Source organism: Octopus sinensis, linkage group LG1 (genome assembly GCF_006345805.1).
Source record: "Octopus sinensis linkage group LG1, ASM634580v1, whole genome shotgun sequence".
Classification (NCBI taxonomy): domain Eukaryota; kingdom Metazoa; phylum Mollusca; class Cephalopoda; order Octopoda; family Octopodidae; genus Octopus; species Octopus sinensis.
In genome coordinates this window covers 88,997,316-89,019,815 of record NC_042997.1, presented here as the reverse complement: position 1 = coordinate 89,019,815, position 22,500 = coordinate 88,997,316, and positions in this window count along the sequence as shown.

The following is a 22,500-nucleotide window of genomic DNA, read 5'->3' as shown; positions in this document are numbered from 1 at the left end:
ATATATTAAGTACCAATTGTGTACTGGGTCGTTCTCATCTACTGCACCCCTCCCTCCAAGATTTCGGTCCTTGTGCCTAGAGTAGAAAAGAATATTTCATACAAGCAAGGCGGTGAGCTGGCAGAAACGTTAACATGCCGGGCGAAATGCTTGGCGGTATTTCGCCCGTCGTTCCATTCTGAGTTCTAATTCCGTCGAGGTCGACTTTGCCTTTCGTCCTGTCGTACTTAATAAAATAAGTACTATTTGAGCACTGGGGTCGATGTAATCGACTTGACCCCTCCTCCGAACTTACTGGCCTTATGTCAAAGTTTGAAACCAATATTTTATACAAGTGAAGCTGTAATTTGTCTGTAATCCAACTGATCATTCCGTTGAAGGTTCCTCAATATTTTGGTTAGTTTGTGAGGTGACCTATTGATTGGTGTTATTGAAAGAACTCATAAATTGTCAATTTACAATTTAGAATAATCAACTTACACCATGGAAGAATCATGCTAGCCGTTTATGACACACATATGCCATTATTTTCACTGTTGTCAGTTTTCGCAGTTATGTAAACTATATGTATTCTATAAATCAGCGATTTTGAACCTTTTCTTAACCACGCCACACTAAATAAGATGCTAAAGGTGTTACACTGCACTATTAGCTTTTCGAAAGTTTTATTATATAAAGAAAAGGAAGAAGAAGCTAGTTTAAAATTATTTAAAAACAAGATGGATGTACGCATTGTATCTCGAAGCTTATAAATGCACATGTAAATTGTATGGTGTGTTAAAAAATACTCAGGTGTTACAAATATCCTGATATATACCGACTCATCTAAAAAATATGCGTCACATCTGCGGATGATACGTGATACAGTGGTTGAAAAAGACTGCTATAGAGTTGTCAAAATGTTTCGTCGTACATTCTCATTCTAGTCACTGACACAGTTCCATTTGTGAACAGGTCTACTGCAGCAAAAATTACTGTAGCGTAAATATTTAAAATTACTAACATGACTCGTCCAAAATGCAATCGTTTCAATTTCAACACACGATATTAACTGAAGACATTTACCATAGAAATACAACATACAATGTCAAATCAAAATACTTGCCAAAGAAATACAAGACAAAATCTCTGCTAAAGACACTTGCCAAACAAATAACTCACACATTCTTAAGACACTTGCCAAAGAAGTTACAATATAATATCACTGCCAAACAAATACAGCTCACAATATCTGATTTAGACATTTGCTAGACAAATACAATCCGAATCATTAAAATAACTTGCATAGAATGTTTTTGAAATTTAGATTTCCTTTTAAGGATGAATTGGAGTTGATCAAAGAATACTAAAAAAATCTAAAATATGCATTCTCTGTTTAGTCTTAACTTAATTCAAAGTCGATTGGGTACGAGTGGTTGGTTATTTGTATCCGACCCGGAGTGTGAGCAAATATTCTTTTCTATTCTGGGCACAAGGCCCGAAATTTTTGGTGAGAGGCCAATCGATTAGATCGACCCCGGTACGTAACTGGTACTTAATTTATCAACCCCCAAAGGATGAAAGGCAAATCGACCTCGGTGGAATTTGAACGTTTCTGTCAGCTCGTAGCCTTATTGTGAACAAATATTACAGAATGAAGTAATTCGTTGTTGAAAATCGTGGCAATACCGTAAAATTGATTAAAGTTTCTCATAAATTCCTAGCATATTTTTTTCAAATAAAGCAACAACAGGACCTCCTTTAACAAATATTGGAACTTCACATCCACCTCATCTCATTAGTTCTTTGTTAAGCATATCAAGTGCCAACAACACATTCTTGTAACTATCGCAAAGAGCTAAGAAACTGGAACGATATTGCCAAGATCTCGTCCTAATAATCAACTTCCATTTATCAGTTCCAGACATGCTTGAACAACTTAATCTTGTTAAATGACTCATTGCATTTTCTTTTAAAGATGCTCTCACTAAATTCTAAGATAATATTTCTAAGAGCCTCAGAAGATGGTTTAAATGTACCTTCTTCACACCAAACAGGTTGTAAAGTTGTAAAGGAAAAAGAGTATTGAAATAAGTGTTTTCTACGTTCCAATACTCTTTCCACAACAACCTACTATCATTTACATTTTTTTATAAAGGTCTTGCAAGCTTTTATTAAGTCAAATATGGTGGTGGTCAGTAGTTTTTGAATTATATATCTACGTACTTCTTTATGAAGCCAGATTATGTCTATACTATATCGCATGCATTGATTTAGGCGAGTTTTACATATATTAATTTCAGGGAAATGCTCACCCACACATACACGTACGCACACAGGTCACACACACACACACACACACACACACACACACACACACACACACACACACACACACACACACACACACACACACACACACGCACGCACACACACGCACACGCAAATATACCATTAAATCTAATCTATTTGGGGGTTATCTAAACTTGAACAAAAATGCATGTTTAACATTTTGGAGCAAAATAAAATGTGGTCACCGAATGAATATGTATTTAAGTGCGATTACAAACGTAAGATTCTACAGGACTTAAACTTACGTCTTTCTGTTTGGCGCTTTCCTGCAAAGACACAATGCTATTTTTATAACATGGAAAAGACTTCACGATGTTAAATGAAGTCAAATCAAAACAAATAGACGTGACACGAACTGTGCATTTGTAAAGATTCAAAATGAACACAAAATTTATTGTGTGCAGATATATGAGTGAATTCTTATTAAAGACACATTCATAGTACATTGATCACGATAGCAATACCTTAATTGGAACTGTTGTTGTTTTTGATGTTGTTGTTTAGCCCTAGGTCAATCCTAATCGAACAGACCTACAATTACATCTGTTTTATTTGTGATCATCCCATCTTTTTACCAGACATGTTTTACTCCAGAATACATTAACTGTGTTCTTTTTTTTTTCAAGTTAATAATGCTATGATTTAACCCTTTAGCTTTCAAAATACTCTGTCAAATATTTAATTCACATAGTTTTAAATTAATTGTGCATTATCTCATAGCTTCAAAATTTCAATGAACGTGATTATTTATTTTTAGAATGACGTTGTAGAGATCTGTGAGGTTGGATCTGCTTGGTTCAAACATAAAGCAGGTCGGATATGACCAGTTTAAATGCTAAAGGGTTAAGGTGGGGGGACTATCAGAATTCTTAGAACGTTGCTCAAAATGGCTTCCGATATTTTGTTTGCTTCAGCTTTAGACGTTCTAGGTTCAAATCACGTTAAAGTCGACTACTCATTGAATTCTTTCGGGATCGACTCAATCGCCTGTTCTCTCCTCTAGAGGTCAATAGAGCTGATCAACTGCTGATCGATTTAACTAATCACTGAAAGGTCAAGCAATTGGCTATATTTATCCGCACTAGCGCGTGAGTACGTTTTCAGGTCAAATTTGAATGCTTTTTCTATCGGCTTGAGCGATTCATAATCGCTGGGTTTTTCACATTTTATTCATTCTCGTATATAAATAGTCAACATATTGGGACAGTTTCGCTTTGTAGCGAATGTAAACATTTGTACATTATATATACACATATTATGAATGAAAGGAAATATGCAATTTGCATTTATTACATTTTCATAAAACCAAATTCGTTCCGTTGTCACTATCTATATGCATATACATTACCGATTACAGGAAGAGAAAACAGAGACACAGACACACTTACACACACTCATACATATGCACATAAACTCACACAAAGACAGAAGCATATATATATATATATATATATATATATATATATATATATAGGCGTTTTGCAATATAGACTTGGAGTTGTTACAACAAACGCACACAAATACATATACGCTTTCGCACGAACACAGTTATTTCCTCATACAGTCACATATACAAGCATGCATAAAATACCAATAAATATTTTCGTTCATGTATGCATGCCTACGTATATGAGTAGGTTTGTAGTACATACCTACCAACCAACTTACTTATCCCCATACCAACCAATATATATACATACGCACATACATACATGTATACTTACATACATACATACATACATACATACATACATACATACATACATACATACATACATACATACATGCATGCATACATACGTAGGTAGATACATAGCATACATCATACATATAATCCACATTCAACCGCATAGAGCTAAGCATATGGATCACTGTCTCTCTCTCTCTCTCTCTCTCTATATATATATATATATATATTATATATATATATATTATATATATATATATTATACATCCAGATATATATACATACATATTATGTGTATAAACATCTATATTACTTATACATATATGCTTCTATACATGTGTATATATACATATATGTGAATGTGTGCGTATGCATATATTCAGAATACACATACACGCGAGCAGACACACACCACACACACATACACGCGAGCAGACACACACCACACACACATACACGCGAGCAGACACACACCACACACACACACACACACACACACACATACACACACACACACACACACACACACACATACTCACACACTTACACACACACACCGAGTTGCAAAACCCACAGTTCTGGGTGTTTTGCAGTCTCGGTCAGTACTGATTCAGCAGACTTAACCAGATCTAGCTGTATATGATGATAGAGTACTTGGCGACGTGGGATCTAAAATCAGGACTTCCGCCAAGTGTGTTCTAAAGGTCAGATTCTACTGAAATTAGCGACTATAAATCACTGTATACACGGCAATATGTAATGGATGTATGTCTATGTTGTGTGTTTGTGTGTGTACACACACATCCGTACGTGTGTTTGTATAAGTATATGTGTATGTAGACATGCACACATACATACATACATACATACATACATACATACATACATACATACATACATACATATGTATGTATGTATGTATGTATGTATGTATCTATGTATGTATGTATGTATGTATGCATAGTCACACATCACATACATTCAAAAGGAAAAGCATGTGTGTGTGTGTGTGTGCATGTAAGTATTTTCGTCTAGTCTGTAATAAGTATTTTTATGTTAAGTCTAATACTAAACATTAGCTCTCTCTCTCTCTCTCTCTCTCTCTCTCTCTCTCTCTCTCACACACACACACACATACACTCATACAAATGTATACATAGACACACTCAAAAGCATATATACAAACACTAATTGTTTCTTAGGCTGATTTCATTAATATGGGGTAAATAGAGGCGATCATGCAGTACCGTAACATTTTAGGCTACAAATTAATGGTTCTCAACAAATTGTTTTTTTCTATGGACTCCTTTGATTGCTATTTTATTCTGGTTGCCCTCCATAGCTATTCAGTATTTAAAAACTAGCTTTATAGGTACTTTTTTCAAAATTCCTATTTCGTTTTTCATTCATTCACTTGTGTAGGTTTATAAAAACTCTTTCTGAGAGAACAAGTTTCAGTGTTCAGCATTATAGAAAGAGACCTAGCAGTTTCCTGTTATAAATATATCTGAAGTAAGACAATTTCATATCTTGCTTTATATACTACTCTGGATCCCCAGTTTGCAACTTAGTTTGTATGGATCCCCCAAAATCTTTTGTGGTACCCCCAGGAGACATATGGAGCCTAGTTGAGTACCACTGCTCTAGATGAGTGAATGATTAAAGAAATTAAAGGCATGAAGGCAATTTGTTGCTGTTAATTAACTTAGATAATTGACTTAACGGCACCACATGGGTTAGTTTTTTAAGTCGAGTTTTAGGAAAGGCACGAGCCACCTTTTTTAGAAAAGCGGGCCGTATGAGTCATGGCTCATCATCAGACGGCTGCAGTTCTGAAAAAAGTTGAAGGTAACTTTCCGTTAGGCCTGCCATTCTGAAAATCTCATGGGTTACAGGTTGGCCACACTTGCTTTAGGGCATCATAGTTCACTCAAGTGAGAAGTTGTTTGCCAAGATGTATCCAGGCGTCGGTGGATGCATCTTGGAAGAATTGGTCCTGGTACTGTTTGAATGTCATGGTGTCTTTTTCTTCTTTGATTTCTTCCGGAACAAAGCTGAATAAGGATCAATTAAGTTTTAAAAAAGTTGTGTCGCAACATTGTTATGTGTTGTGAGCTCGAGTTTTGTAGGGGGCACTTGGAGCAATAATTCTTTATATTTCGGATATGAACTTGCCTGGCAATTGATTTGTTCAGAGACCGTGCGTGCGAACGAAATTACAGCGTGGTTGATTCCTTTTTGTCATTCAAAAACACGTAAAAACTCCAAACTTAATTTAATAATTTATTATTTGATGTGAAAATTTTTGTCGTACTGCATGCAACATGGCCACAAATACAGTTCCTTTAAGCTGTAGTCACTGAGGGTTTTTTTTTTTAATGACTAATATGAGTCTTCCGCTCTTTATGTTTGTCCAAGAATGGAGCCGGTTCTCAGATACAATATATTGTCGTCGCGATGAAGAGATCTTAGTAGAGATAACTAATTTATGGATAACTCCAGTTGACAAAGACAAGGTTGACAGTGACTTCCAAGTTTCGCTAGTCATTGATTTTGTTAGAGTGTTAATAAACGTATCACAGTTACATTTTTTGGGTATAATATGTGGAAAAAATAAATGTCTGAAACTTTTCATTCTTATTTGTATGTGTGTGATGTGTGTGTGTGTGTGGTGTGTGTGTGTGTGTGTGTGTGTGTTTATTTGCAGTTGAATGGTTGAATAATTCATAAATCACTACAAGCTGACGTATAATACTGGTGGTGTGTAAATGTGCTCGCTCGCTTGAGTACATCCAGGTAATGTGCGCGTGTTTATGTGTGTGTTTTTGTGTATGTTTGTGTGCATATGCGTGTGGGTTTGTGTATGTGTGTATATTGCTGTTGACGACAGATATACTCATTACGGTTACTTAACGTTCCACCTTTTATGAATGAAATGTGTGTGTGTGTGTGTGTGTGTGTGCGTGAGAGAGAGAGAGAAGGAGGGAGGAGACAGACTGTGTATGTGTGTGTGAATATCTATGTGTGCATATAATTTTATGTTATGCCTGTATAAAGTTAATGATTTTAAAAACAATTTTATGATGTTTTACAGTCAATAAGATCTATAAGAACAAATGCGTCGAGGCATACACGCACATACAAATACATAGATACATGTGTAAGTGTATACGTGTAATAGTGTTTATATGTATATAAGAAAGTTTGTATGCTCACTTCTGTACATACATACATACATACATACATACATACATACATACATACATGTTGTATACATACACACACGTATATAACAGAGCTGATATTGTTCTGTAGGACAGGAAACAAAAGCCATGAACAGAAGTTAACTGTCCAACAGATGTGAATGTACCATCAAAAGTCCAGGAATAGGAGAACATTTATGGTGAATTAACACGGAACTTAAAGCTCTTGTACTCCGACTATAGATTCTCATTTGAAGCCATCACCATAGGTGTGTGAGGTTATGTACCTAAAAACTTAGACAAAAACCTAGAAATACTAGGTTTTGGGGAGAAAGGGCAAAAGAAACTGATGTGAATTCTCCAAATCCAATCTATTAGCAACAGAGAGAAGATTTGTAAGGCAGTCTATAGTTTCTCCAACTGAGGTTCTTTAGATGATCTATCTATCTATCTATCTATCTATCTATCTATCTATCTATCTATCTATCTATCTATCTATCTATCTATCTATCTATCTATCTATCTATCTATCTATCTATCTATCTATCTATCTATCTTCTGTCTGTCTGTCTGCCTGCCTATGTCTCTCTCTCTCGCTATATATATATGTATATATGTATACATACATACATACATACATATATATATATATATATATATATATATATATATATATATATATGTATACATACATATATATATACATATATATGCATACACACATATCTATATATATACATACATATAAATAAATGGATGTCTGTGAGAGGGCGCGCCTTATATACATGTCTGTACATATGTATATATGTATGTATCTATGTATGCATGCATGTATATGTATGCATGTATGTATGTACATACAACACACACACATATAATACATAGATATATACACATATGTGTGCGAATGCATGTATGTTATAGTTCTTCACATTATAGCATGTGAGGAGCTATAATGGAGTTGAGGTGACCGACCGGCATGATGAGATTGTTTATTCTTGACACTCTTAGAAAGTACACCATCCGCCACAGATTCGGATTGTACAAACATGAAGGTATAACAATCTCATAAAACTTGAATGCCAACGCCATGTGTTGATCTAGAAAAGATTCAATAAAATTCACTCGAAGCTACTGCATAAGTAAAACTTTTGCTCTGGGTTTTGTTCCTTAGATAAGGAAAACAAAGATAAGGAATGCGGCGAGCTGGCAGAAACGTTAGCACGCCGGGCGAAACGCGTAGCCGTATTTCGTCTGCCGTTACGTTCTGAGTTCAAATTCCGCCGAGGTCGACTTTGCCTTTCATCCTTTCGGGGTCGATTAATTAAGTACTAGTTACGCACTGAGGTCGATGTAATCGACTTAATCCGGTTGTCTGTCCTTGTTTGTCCCTTTAGCCCCTTGTGGTCAATAAAGAAATAAGATAAGGAAAATCGTCAATATATTCAATAAAGTCAGATAAAATGAGACTGTGGTTCATTGTTTGCTGATCTCTGGACAAGACTGTGACATTTGATTGGCTATTATTATGGGAGCTGATTGACCACTGGATGGTATCTGACTATCTGGTGATATCTGATTGACTATAGTGATGTGTGATTATCTACTGCAATGGTATCTTATTCTTCACTGCAGTGATATGTGTTTGAATACCCAGTGATATCCATCTATGGATTGGTTTTGTTGTGTTTATACCTTTTTCTCAAGGCCATTAGCGGCATAACTGAAGTGGAATAGCTACGTACAGCCGGGAACGGAATCTGAGTCGATTTCTCGGCTCGACAGGAGAGCGCGTCTACTCTCTGCGCAAATACATGCATACATACAAGCATGAGTACACACACACACACACACACACACACACACACACACACACACACACACACACACACACACACACACACACACACACACACATCTATTGCTGAGCATGCTGAATCAGATGAAGTGAGATTCAATAAAAACGTCCTTTTTGAAGCAGGTGGTGACATCATGGTGAGTTATAGATAACTGAGTTATAGCTCAATGTCTAAGTTGTTTGGGTTTGACTGATATCTTGTAGTTCGGTAGGTAATGAAGAGAGAGGAGAATCGCTTGGGAAAGAAGGAAGGAAATAAATATATAGAAAGAGAAAGAGAGGGAGAAGGGAGGAAAGAGAGAGAGAGATAATATGTTAGAGAAAGAACAGAAACAAAGACAGAAACAGAGACGAGAGATTCAATGAGAATGAGATTAAGAGCAAGTCAATAAGGAAAGAAAGGAAGTAACCAATATATCCATATATCCATACACATGTTTGTACATACATACATACATACATACATACATACATACATACATACATACATACATACATGCATGCATGCATACATACATACATACATGCATGCATACATACATACATACATACATACATGCATACATACATAGATACATACATACATACATATATACATGCATGCATGCATACATACATACATACATACATACATACATACATACATACATACATGCATACATACATACACATACATACATACATGCATACATGCATGCATGCATGCATACATACATACATACATACATACATGCATGCATGCATGCATACATACATACATACATACATACATGCATGCATGCATACATACATACATACATACATACATACATACATACATACATACATACACACATGCATACATACATACATACATACATGCATACATGCATGCATGCATGCATACATACATACATACATACATACATACATACATACATGCATGCATGCATACATACATACATACATACATACATACATACATACATACATATATACATACATACATAAATGCATACATACATACATACATACATTGTCTTCTGCTATAGCCTCGGGCCGACCAAAGCCTTGTGAGTGGATTTGGTAGACGGAAACTGAAAGAAGCCCGTCGTATATATATATATATATATATATATATATATATATATATATATATATATATATATATATATATATGCGTGTGTGTGTTTATGCGTCTGTGTTTGTCCCCCTAGCATTGCTTGACAACCGATGCTGGTGTGTTTATGTCCCCGTTACTTAGCGGTTCGGCAAAAAGAGACCGATAGAATAAGTACTGGACTTACAAAAAGAATAAGTCCCGGGGTCGAGTTGCTCGATTAAAGGCAGTGCTCCAGCATGGCCGCAGTCAAATGACTGAAACAAGTAAAAGAGTAAAAGAGAGTAAAGAGTATACATACATACATACATACATACATACATACATACATACATACATACATACATACATACATACATACATACATACATACATACATGCATGCATGCGTGTGTGTGTATGTGTAAAACTAGAGTAAAAGAACTTCGCTTGCCAATAGGCAATATGCAGATAGACTGAAATATAGTGAGCGCTCTAGTTGCCATCTATGTTAAAGTAAGGTTACTAGTTTAATTGGAGGTAACAAAAACATGATCCGTGGTTGTAAGGTTAAAAGCATCAACAGAAATTATTTAGAGCAGAAACTGTCTCTCTTTCTTTTTGATTACTCTTCACTCATTCTTTTTTTCAATAAAGATATACATAATGAAGTTTAACATTGAAGAAAGAAATAGACAGGAGCTATATTATTATGAGTGAGACGGTTTCATTTCTTACTACTCTTTCTGTCTTTCTTTCTTTCTTTCTTTCTTTCTTTCTTTCTTTCTTTCTTTATGTATGTATGTATGTATGTATGTATGTATGTATGTATGTATTACTACAACTTTACCATTAGGACTCATTCAGTGATATAGATAAAATTTTTGTCTCGAGTTTTTTCTTTTCTTTTTATGAATGTAGACGAAGCGTATATTTTTAAAATCTAGGTTAGATACTTCATATTTCTTGCCTGATCTAGATTTGTATCTTGTATTTTTTAAGTGTCAATGTTGTAGTAACCAATGAAATGTTGTAGTAACATGTTTATTGAAAAGTGAACAAGGAAGCATTGAATTAAAGTCGTTTCACTTCACTTCTGCGTCTAAGGATTTTTGGGAAATGCATGAAAAGCGAAAAACATCCGTTTCTATTTCTATACTGCTCACAAGGGGCTACACACAGAGGGGACAAACAAGGACAGACAAACGGATTAAGTCGATTATATCGACCCCAGTGCGTAACTAGTACTTATTTAATCGACCCAGAAAGGATGAAAGGCAAAGTCGACCACGAAGGAATTTGAACTCAGAACATAGCGACATACGAAATACTGCTAAGCATTTCGCTCGGCGTGCTAATGTTTCTGCCATCTCACCGCCTTAAAAGCGAAAAAACGTCCGTTTCGTCTTCATAATGTTATAACTTCGGTAGACTTGTTACTCCTATTGTTGCTATCTTACTTGTTTTGAGTGCAATCATAACGAGTTATGGGTCTTAAGCCCGCAGCTTACTCTGACATTCTTGGATTTACAAAGAGTGGTGTAAACGTAGAATAAGAGGGTAGAAAGGAGTGTTGCAGTATGAATATTAACATTTTTTTAAATTAAAAAAAACATTTCTAGCGGATGAGAAAATATAGATGACAGAAGGGTCCAGTGTTGAGCAAACAGAAATTGGTCTCGTGGAGCTTTAATCACTGTTAAAACTGACTGTGCATTGTAGGATTGCCTGAATGACTTCTACAGCAGGCATGGGCAACCTTTTCCGAGAAGCGGGCCGCATGAAACATGGCTCATCATCAGGTGGGTCACACTACTGAAAAGAAAAAAAAAGAAAATGAAAGTAATTTTTTTATTAGGCATGCCATTCAGAAAGTTCTGCGGGGCGCAGTTTTCTCATGACTTTCTACACAAATGTATATGATCGACTAAATAAGTGATGGCAGTTATATACTTAGTTGTTTCTGATCATGGGGACACTCACTACTATACGGACACCTCATTTGGCTTACTTGTGGTGGATAAGTATAGCCTTTTGAACGAATACCTGTGCTAGGCATGCATTAAATCTGTCTTTCATTTGCTTAAAGCTACAGAATTCAAAATTAGGTTCTAAATTTTGTGATTCGTTCTACTTCGTGAAAAATTTACATTTCTCATATGTTTGTCTTTAAGTTATTGATTGTACATTTCTGTACGAGAAATATTTTAATAACGGGGAGGCATATACACTAATAGCGAAATGACTAAACGATTATCGAGCAAAAATATTTAGATTTCAGCCTAAGATCTTGATGATGGATTCGTACCTAAGAAACTGTCCTAAAGATTTTAAACCAAGAGTTGTGTAATAAGATTTAAGTCCATGATTTGGTCGTAAGATTTGTATTCATGACCAGTCCGAAATAATTGTGTTAAAGAATTGGCTGGGATATTTGTCCCTGTTTCAGTTTGCTACAAATAAAATTCAATCGATGGAATGCAGTAAAAGAAACAACTCCCCGCCCCCACAAAAGATCAAATATTGCAAAACAAAGGAAGACTAGAGGAATATAAATCAAAGCTTAAAAGACAGGGTTAGATTCTTATACAGTCGACATAAAGAGAACACCAGGGACTATAGAACCAATGAAAGCCATAATCAAAGAGCATGACAGTAAGGTTATACATTTCATCAGGGAAGCCTTAGCAGCATTATAGCCCCCCTCCTCGGGGCAAATCAATGCACTGAGTCCTATATTTATTTATTACCAATAAGCCACAGCATACATAGATCAGAACTGGGCCCCTAGATCTGTGAGGCCCCTGGGCAATTGTCCAGTTTACTCATGTAGACGGTTCTGCATTTAACTAAGTTTGGATCACAGGAAGAAAATATTGGAAATTGCGGACATTTTGTCTGCAATTCCCAGTATCGATAGACATCGATAGAAAACTATCGGTTATCCTGTACATATGTGCGTATGTGTTGGTGTGTATTCGTGTGTATGTACGCTAGAGCGCGCACTATGATATGACACCTCAAAGGATTGATTATACCAGTTCGTGTATGATACTTCATTTTAAAATTTACTTTTGCGTATACGTGTGCCTATGTAAGTACTACTGTGTGTGTGTGTATGTGTTGTATGTTGTAGTGTGTGTATGAGTTTGTGTACGTTTGTATCGGCGTGTGTTTATATGAGTCTGGCGTGTATATATATGTTTGTTACCAGATAAAAACTGGTTTCATCTATGTGCTTCTATACTATAATTTATATGAATTGCCTATCATTCTTCTGCTCCTGTTAGATTTCAATGTCGACAAAATCACCGCTACCATCACTATTAGCATTCCAAACTCATACCCTACAACATCGCAGCCACCACCATCACGAACTAATGAACCAGTCGCTACGTAATCTCTTGATGTGCCATAAATAGCAGCTTCAAATCTCCTTCAAATCACGCTCATCCATCTTATACCGACTACAATGAGGCCTTAGAAAGCTCCTTACACCAAAATATAAGGAATGATTAAGGCTGGAACGCTTTTGGCGCTAAGTCTGCTGGATCAGGACTGATCTGGGGGTAAAAAGCAAAACGACTTTTTTCATCATCCTCAAACTTATATCCATCCCCCCCACCAGCACTACCGTCGCCGCCTCCGCTGTTGTCACATCATTATTTTCGCATCATCGCCATCATCATCATCATCATCATCATCATCATCATCATCATCATAATCATCATCATCATCATGGTTATCACTTCATTTGCTACCACCACCATCTTACCACATGGGTCAATAGACAGCCTCGCTATAAAGATTGCCATAATTATCTCCCACCACCTAGCACGATCTCAATTTATTTGGTTGCAACATTGTTCTGAACTCATCTATCGTCCTTGGAACAACAGCACAGAAGCAACATAACCATAACAAATGAATCCAGAAAACATAGATAAATAGATATATAAGACGTGTTGATGTGTATTTGACCAAGTATCATTATCACATTGTCACAGTACAAATAGCTGTCTTGTAGATACAGGATAATTTGGGGATGCAATTTGATATAACGGCATTCTAACCAGCGGATAGTTTTAGCTTTCATCACTTTTCATCACTTGAAATAATTGTTTCAAATTTAGGTACAAGGCCAGCAGTTTTTTAAGTGGATTACTTCGATCTCAGAACTTGGCTGGCACTGTGTTTTATCAATCCCAGAAGTTTATGGAAACCAAGATTGACCACGGCATTTTCCCCGAACTTAAATGATTCTGCAGAACGAATCATTTAATTCTTAAAATTCCTTTATAGGCTTCGGAAAGATTTTTTCTTTTTTAATAAAAACAAGTGAAGTCTACCAAGGCCAATATCTCCATTTTCTTTTTCTTCAGCTCAAATCATTAAAAACAAACCAAAACAATAACGGCTATCACCGTTATCATCATCATCATCATCATCATCATCATCATCATCAGGATCATCATAAAAAAACACAGCAACAACAACAGCAATAGTAACAAAATGAATTAGTAGGAAAACAAGAAAACAAAAAGAATTTAGTGGTTGTAATCATACAACTAAAGACTTACGTCAATTAAGATAAAAAATACACATACTGCAGTAAAGAAACTCACTTTGCAGCCATATATATATATATATATACACACATACATATATTTATGCGTGTGTGTACATATGTATATGTATGCATGTGTGTCTTCACGCTTGTGTTCATACCCCACCCACCTTTTGACGACTGGTATTGGTTTGTTTACATTCCCATTATCTATCCGGTCCGGCATAAGTTCTACAGAATAAATACCAGGCTTAAAAATAAGTACTGGGGTCGATTCGTTCGACTAAAACCCTACAAGGCGGTACCCCAGCACGGTCGCAGTTCGATGAATGAAACAAGTAAAAGATAAAAGATATGAGATAAAACAAAACAGCTATTTTAAAGCCAATAATAAGCATTACTCATCAAAGATTTCATTAAAGAAATATATAATTGCTCTTAAATCGACTTAAATTAACAGTTATGAACGCTTGGAATAGGTTCATTCTGTTTGGGTTTCACGTTTAACTTGTAAAGAAAATATACTTGTCTGTCAAAGAACATGTACGGTTTCAAGTAAGCCGAGTTAAGTGTATTTATAAATATTTTTCTAAAGAAATTCTGAGTGCTGCTTAACTGCCAGATTTAGATTATATATTGTCTTTGTAATAACTTGTGAGTAAATACGCCATGAACTGACTTGGTACTGCATGTTGACTGCTTGTTTATTCCTTCGTATTTGGAATATGTTTTACTTGCAGCCAAAACGACCATACATGTATGTATATATGCATGTGTGTATGAAAGTGTATGCGTATATTTGCTTACATACATACATATATGCATGCATACATACATACATACATACATACAGATATACACACATAAATACATACGTACATATCTCTCTATCTATCTATCTATCTATCTATCTATCTATCTATCTATCTATCTATATCTATCTATCTATGTGTGTGTGTGTATGTATCTTTATGTCTGTCTGTCTCTCTCCCCCCCCCTTCTCTCTCTCTCTGTATACACACACACACACGTGCAAATATGTATTTGTTTAGAGACATATAATATATGTGTGTGCATTTATGTGTGTGTGTGTGTGTGCGTGTCTGTGTGCGAATCGATTACGTGGCGTTGTTTCAACACATTTTAAAATTACGCCATGTAATCGAATCATCAGGAGCATGCATCTGGCTTTACAGACAGCATTATTCAGCTCCTCAAAAGAAAACCCCAAAATTAACATATCATTGAATAAACTGATAAATTCAACAAATTATGCTTGCCAAACAGAAACAAGAAACTCCAGAATAAAATATTGAACGGGAAGGAAATAATGTCGTTACTAAATTCTCCAACGTACATGATTGGGAAGAAAATATTTTTAAAAATCTCAACAAAGCAGACGACATTGGAACTTGTCAAACAACTCAATGTGGAAGAGAATGAAAGAAGCCTATGCATGTGTCCTTTGATATGCGAGATATGGTTGTTAAATCTTGATCAAATCCCACAATGTTGCCTAATAAAAAGGGGACACACTGTGTAATTCAATCTTAATCATAGAAGGTAGAGTATGGATGGAACGACTTCGATTATTGGTCGGCTCGATTGGTGTTGACCTAGAATTAAGGTCAACACCAATCTACATCATTAACAAATACATGTAAACTATACGAGCGGATAAAGGAGCTGCTACGTGACCACTCTGTTTGCCAGAAATAACAGTTAAATCTTAATCAAAGTATATCTTCCTGGTACATCCTCCTAGATTCGTCTTTTATAGAATAAAGATGAGATAACTATAATAGCTATAAGGTCTTACTTGAGGCAATAAACGATAGCAGAGCATATTGTGGCCATAGGAAATACTATTACGAAACTATATAAGGAGAACATAGCTCAATAAAACCTTAAATGTCCGTAGAAGTGAGATTCATAAACTGATATACGTATGGAAATCATCATCAGTATCATTATCTATTGAATACAACTTGCGATGTATACAACATGGCGGACTTGTCACATAACCAGTTTCATCAGAGCGTCCAAAGATCATCTATAGTCGCAGTACTACTTGATAGTGATTTTAGAAGATGATCACGCTTCGCCCTCCCGTTGTTCGGTTCCCAGACAATGACTTAGCCGGCACGCGATTTTTATACTTCAAACAGTAGCCATATAAGCTACAACAGTTTTCCTGCTATTTTGTTTGTTGGTCAAATGAAATAAGGTCTCAATAGTGTTTATCATTTGTCAGATTCAACATTCAGCTGACACTGACGGCCATCTAGAATATTCGACTGTAGCAACAAATGAGGGACTTGACAATGAACCTAATGAAGCTTCAAGTTACACACTGATAAGTGATGATTACCTCGATTGCTGCTAAGAAAATTCTCAACTTGAGTTGAATAGGGAGTCTGGAGGTCCAGATGTTCTTTATAGAATTTAGCTATTTTCAAGCAAGGCATCTACAAATCTTGATGTCCCTGTTTATTCAAACAAATACTTTATAAATAGATATATTATATGTTACGCATGTCTTTCTGTAAGTTGACTTGAATCAGCTTGTGTGAACCATTTCCGTATATTTCTACATATTTCCGTACTGAGACACATGGAGTGTGTTAGAGAAAAACAGTGCACAAGAAATGCGTATTTAGAGAGAAAACAACAATGAGACGAAAAGGTGTGTACACTTACATAAATAGATAAATAGAGAGAGAGAGAGAGGAGGAAGAGACAGATAGATAGATAGATACACAAAAAAAGATACAAACATAGGTAGCTAGCTAGATAGATGGATAGATAGATACATAGATAGATAGATAAATAGATAGATAGATAGATAGATAGATAGATAGATAGATAGATAGATAGATAGATAGATAGATAGATAGATAGATAGATAGATATGCAGATATAGCATTATAAAACGATTCATAGGTGAATACATACACAGATAAATATATAGATAAATGGATATTTAGATACATGAATACACATACATACACAGGTTAAGGATAAGCAATATAAGAAAAGAGAGAAATACTGGAGGAGAATTATAGAGATGATGATGATAATGATGATGATGATGGAAGGAGACAGAAGACAAGAAGAAGAGAAGTATTTAGTGGGGAGATATAAAGAAAGGTGTACAAGTAACGAGAGAATTAGCAGTAAAAGAACTCAACAGTTAGCAACAACTTGGGAGAGCAAGTGGGATAAAAACATATGGGAAAACAGTTTTTATGAGAGAAGGAAAGAGAGAGAGAGAGAAAGGGGAGAGAGAGAGAGGGAGAGAGAAAGATGGTGAGGGAGATATGCGCGAAGAGTGAGTAAAAATCAAAGAAATAGATGGTAAATGAGAGAGAGAGAGAGATAAAATTAAATTAGAAAGAAAGGACAAGATTGAGAAAGAGTCAGAGAAAAAGAACGCATATAGTGACAGAGGGAGAGAGATATATAGTGAGTGAGAGAGAGAGAGTAAGCGCAAGAGAAAATTAATGAAAATAATGTGATGGCAAATAAAAGAAAAAAAAGAAAAGGAGAGAGAGAGAGAGAGAGAGAGAGAGAGGGAGGATGGTAAAAAAAGGGACGGGGAGAGAAATGGAGGAAAGACGGGCGGTGGGGGTAAGAGTTAGTGACAAAGCCAGAGTTGCATGGAGAGAAAATAAGGGAGAATGAGAGAAAAATAAAACAAAAACAACAAAAAAAAAAACGAACCCCAACAAAACAATACCAGAAAGGAAATCAATAACGATATAAAACAAGGAGCTGCATATGTTTCATTTATTGATTTTATAGTGTAAATAGGAAGAGTAGGGTTCATATCAATAGAGTACTGTTGTCGTTGATAAAATCCCAGATCGGCTCTACTCAAACAGAACGACGATCAAAGACTTTTACATACAGACCAGAACATCCAGTCTTGTATTTTCAGGACATTGTCAAATATATTTTCCTTATTATTATTTTCTTTGAAAAGGCTGTAGGATATTATCTGAGGGAGGTTAAGTTGCTATTTCTAGTGTTAAAAAAGTGAGTTGATGTAAAATTGAAAAGTTGCTCTAAGACCTCTCACCGAGCTGTTCTGTTCAGCTGAAAACCTTTTCTATCAAGATATAATAATGCTGCTGCTGTTACCACCACAACCACCACCACAACCACGACGACGACGACGACCACCACCACCACCACCATCAACGCCGCCCCCACCGCCGCTACTACTACTACTACTACTACTACTACTACTACTACTACTACTACTACTACTACTACTACTACTGCACAAACTGCCCTATGATGAAAGACATTCCATCTGAGGCCGTCTCGTCCACGTTTGTTATTGTAGAGACGGTCTCTACATTAGCTAATGTGTCATTCTCTCTTTAAAAAAAAATTTTTTTACAAGAAGTCGAGTGTGATCTGCGGGAGATCTGACAGTTACTTCTGGCAGATGGTGCAACCACACAGAAGCCTCCCTTGTTCGCTCTTAAACTTGAGATAGTTCGGAGGAGCAGAGGAGAATAGTTTTAACCCATCAATAAGAAAAGCGTTTGACATACCCTTTTCTTCCTATTTTCATCGACCGATCAAAGAGATACAAAATATTGATGAATGAAGAGTTGCTTGTCAGGAAGAATTCCTTTTTTGGTATGTGGTCCGGTGTGTACGCGTACATGGTAGGTGTAACTCCTGCCTGTATGTACAATGCAGCTAGATGAAGTTCGTTTTACATTTTTCAACTATTGTTCAGATCTGAATAAACATTTGGATCTCTTATGGAAAACTAGTCTTTATGACGTAGTCCTGGCCGTGCATTTGTACGTAGTACAGTCATTTTACATATGTGTTGTAGATGAGTAGTATGGGTGTATTGTAGGGAGTTTATTAAATTGAGATGTGACTTGCAGGCCTGTCGCCTGACTTTGGTCCCTGAGAGTGCTTCAGAATATTCTGGGTGAGCATTAATTTGCAATAATGCTAAAGTGGGGTTTCGAAATAAGTGTATCACTGTAAATCTGAGGATGCACCATTGATTATTGAGATGGCAGTCCCGTCCATTGCAACCACTAAGCGACGGGAATGGTGAACTGTCTGTAATTAGAAGTTTAATTTAAACAATAATGACCTAAGAGATACAGCTGAAAGTGACCAGTATTTGAATAACATAGACAAATACAAGTATGTTAAATACCATACAACACCAATCTTGATTTTTAAAAAAATAATCTTTTCCTCTGGAAGATGTCCCATAATAACCAAATGGCAATCAAGCTTCATTTGGTAAGTGAAGACATCCTCAAGAATCAAAAATTCCCCAAAACTAATACGACATTTAGGAAAGGGACGAGCCTGGAGATTAGAGGACATTCGCGGATACGAGCTTCTTGCTCAATAGTCGTCGTCAACATAACAATTGTCCCAGTTTATGCTGGATGAGAGGCTGTTGAATTTCCGTTAGATCTTGATCTCGAAGTCTCTGTTTCTGGATGAGATTTTGGACAGAGTAAAAGCAGGACAAGAGTCTAAGGGTGTCGCCTGCGTACTTAGAAGAAATAGGGAGATGTTAATGCTGTTACTGAATCGCAGGATTACACGATGGGTCAGAACAATGATCAAAGAAAGATATTTTCTGCTGCTGCATTATGTATGATGAATTACTTCTTCCGATGTGCCCTTCTGCGTTTTTTTAAAGGGAAATAGGATGTTCATCGAAGGAGATTTAACTGTCATTTATAGCAGGTTGTATGACTACGAAAACGTCCATATCTCTGTATCTTAAAAAGATACAAACATAGCGAGTGGTAAACTGATAGCCAGAAACAGGTGGATAAGAGGCAGACAGACCGAAACAAAGACAAGCTGTGGCAGGAAGAATTAGGCAAAAACCATTCTTTCGCAAAATACTAAAGTAAGATAATTCCATCAATTATGAGGATATGTTCTAATTTTTCTTTTTGTGCAGAAGCCTTAAAAATAAATAAATACATAAAAAATAGTAGTATGTTGCCCACATTGACCATTAAGAAATTTCCTCGGATTCTAGTCTCTCCTCTGCTACCATCTCTCTGTTTTCCTGCCTGTCTATTTGTCTTTGACTCCCTCTTCGTCCTCTGTCTGTCTGTCTCTTCTCTCTCTCTCTCTCTTCTCTCCACTCTTTCTTTTCTTTCTCTCCCTTCTTGATAAACACACAAATTAAGGCAAAACAGGTTGACACACTTACGTGGATAGACAGAGAGAAGCAGACAGACATGGGCAGTGACTGAAACTGAGAGTGAAAAAGAGAGAAAGAGGAAGAAAAACAGACAGGCAGACATTCCGACATAAAGACAGACAAATAAGTAAGACAGTGAGTCAGACATAAATATAAGACCTATCAATTGATTCATTCACGTAAATTACTCTGGAAACTATCGTCTGGTTTGGTGATGATGGTGGTGTGAGCGTGTGTAACGTGTGTCTATGTGTATACTTGATAGTACGGTTAGCACATGTATGTGGGGAGGAGAGTAAGACGGTGAACGTTCGTAAGTGATGAGAATATGTATGTGCTTACATACACGTATGTATGTATGTATGTATGTATGTATGTATGTATGTATGTATGTATGTATGTATGCATGTATGTATGTATGTATGCATGTATGCATGTATGCATGTATGCATGTATGTATGTATGCATGTATGTATGTATGTATGCATGTATGCATGTATGTATGTATGTATGCATGTATGTATGTATGTATGTATGTATGTATGCATGTATGCATGTATGCATCTATGTATGTATGCATGTATGCATGTATGCATGTATGTATGCATGTATGTATGTATGTATGCATGTATGCATGTATGTATGTATGTATGTATGTATGCATGTATGCATGTATATATGTATGTATGTATGTATGTATGCATGTATGCATGTATGCATGTATGCATGAATGTATGTATGCATGTGTGTGTGTGTGTGTGTATGTGTGTGTGTATCGTCGTGGCACTCCGTCGGTTACGACGACGAGAGTTCCAGTTGATTCGATCAATGGAACAGCCTGCTCGTGAAATTAACAAATTGACGTGCAAGTGGCTGAGCACTCCACAGACACGTGTGCCCTTAACGTAATTCTTGGAGAGATTCAACGTGACACAGAGTATGACAAGGCTGACCATTTGAAATACAGGTAAAACAGAAACAGTGAGAGAAAGTTGTGGGGAAAGAGTACAGCAGAGTTCACCATTACCTCCTACCGGAGCCTCGTGGGGCTTTAGGTGTTTTCACTCATTAAACACCCACAATGCCTGGTCTGGGAATCGAAACCGCGAGTTCGCAGCCCTAGCCAATGGGCCTCCACTGTATGTATATATATAGATAGATCGGTGTATAGACAGATGGACGGATCGATGCGCATGTGTGTGTATCTACTTGTACGTATATTTAAAATTTATTTATGCATGTGTTAACTACATTTGCAGATATATATACTTCTGTCTCTATCTCTACCCATCTCTGTAGCTACACACACACACACCAATGTTATCGTCATGATATTGGTTTCAAATGTTGGCATTAGGCCAGCAATTTCCGGGGAGGGGCCAGTCAATTCCATCCACCCCAGTGTTCAACTGGTAACTTAATTGATCGACTCCGAAAAGATAAAAGGCAAAGTCGACTCCGGCGGTATTTGAACTAAGAACGTAAAGTCGGAAGAAATTTTTCCGGCGCGGTAACGATTCTGCCAGCTCAACGCCTCAATCCGTCTTTACTACATTGAA